Consider the following 2012-nt stretch of genomic DNA (forward strand, 5'->3'; position numbering starts at 1 on the left):
GGATGGAAAGGAAGCTTGCAAAAATGGAAGGAACACAAGAAACTAAGGAGCTGACCAGCGAGGAACGACGCGTGCGCGTACTTGACGCGTACGCGTGACAGCGAAGATGACCATCGATGCGTACGCGTGACTGACACGTACGCGTGACTTGTATGCATGACTGACGCATACGCGTGACATGCGCCACGTGCAAAAAACACTGTGGGCGATTTTGGACTGAGTTTGGACCCAGTTTTCGGCCCAGAAACATAAACTAGAGCCAAGAGACAAGCAGAGACTCAAAACACATCGACACATTCACATTACACAGTTTTAGCCTAGTTTGGAATCTTAGGGAGAGAATTCTAGCACTTCCTCCAGGGTTCTTCATATTCATAGTTTTTAGAGTTTTATGCTTTTGATTTGGACATTGAGAAAAGTCACTACCTCTGTTGAAGTTTCCATTATTCTAGTTTGTTTCCTTATTCTTTTACTTTTTAATTGCCTATTAACCCTGTTCAGATATGGATGTTTATGATTTTGGGATTTATTAATGCAAAGAACTACTTTTACCTTTAATTAATTTTTAACAAGTATTTAATTTATTATGTTTTCTTTTTATTCCCTTTATATGTCTGTGAAGTTGATATTCATGTCAATGGAGTAGACTCCTAACTTGACTTTGGAGTTAATTAATAGGAGAACCTTGAGTTAGAATACTCAAGTGTTAATTTTAATTGGAAGTTGTTGGATGACTTTCTAGTCTCTAACTCTAATCCTTCCTTAAGGAGAGGATTAGGACTTGAGGTTTATAGTTGGTTAGTTAGTTACTTGACTTTCCCTTATCAGGTAAGGGATGACTAAGTAGAACAACAACCTCTTAATATTACACTTGGAAAAATTCAACAATGATAGAACTTCCAATTAATCTTCTCTGGGTCAAGGCTTTTATTTCGATTATATAAATTCTCTCATTAATTTTCATTGCCTTAATTTACAATTATTTACTTTTCTATTCTTCAACCTTAAAATTTCTGGGAAAACTCCTGCTCAATAAAATAGCACTCTTTTGTCAACTCGTTGGAAGACGATCTGAAAATTCTACTCCCAGTATTTTTTATTCTAATTTTGTGACAACCCTTTCTAAAATGATAAGCAGAATTTTCGTCAGTTAAGAACTGTACTCGCAACGCTGTTCTTATTATAAATTCTTAATCGGCAATTTTTTACCACATCAATTTTTGGCGTCGTTGCCGGGGATTTGCAATAGTGTGCTAAATTATTGGTTGGTGTAAATATTTTTAAATTGATTTAATTGTGTATTTTATTTTATTTTATTTTATTACCATGAGCTATATATTTCTTTAATTGAATGACGCGTTCACTGCCTGACCCGAGCTTAGCCGCGTTTGATCCTGAAATTGAAAAAACTATTTTACGTATTAGGCAAGCTCGGTGTCGGTTAGCCTTTGAGGGTGGTGAAGTGGTTACTATCAATTCACCAGTCTCATCTGAGGGCGAATCTGAAGCGCCGTTTGAGGAAGAAACAAGCTTCTCTTCTACTAATTCGGTTGATTCACGTGCAAGTAGTATGGCGGAGCCCAGAAGTATTACTCTCCAGGAAGCAGGAGCTCCAGACTTTACACTGCAACAGTATCAAGCGCGTCACCCAAATCTGGCTACAGATTTTAAACTGAAGACTCTAATCAACCTACTGCCCAAGTTTCATAGCTTACCTGCTCAAGAGCCTATCAAGCACCTCAGGAATTTTCAGACAGCCTACTCTACTACTAGGCGTCATGGTGCAGATGAAACTACTATTTGGCTGTATGCCTTCCCGTTTTCTCTTGAGGAAAAGGTAAGGGAGTGGTTCTACACTCAACCTGAAGCAGTCGTTACCAATTGGGATCTACTCAGAAGGGAGTTCCTAGAGAAATACCTTCCAGCTGAAGTTACAGACAGACTGAGAAAAGAAATTTCCTGTATTATCCAAGATGACTCAGAAACTCTATACGAATACTGGGAACGCTTCA

The sequence above is a fragment of the Arachis ipaensis genome, chromosome B10 (genome assembly GCF_000816755.2).
Source record: "Arachis ipaensis cultivar K30076 chromosome B10, Araip1.1, whole genome shotgun sequence".
Classification (NCBI taxonomy): domain Eukaryota; kingdom Viridiplantae; phylum Streptophyta; class Magnoliopsida; order Fabales; family Fabaceae; genus Arachis; species Arachis ipaensis.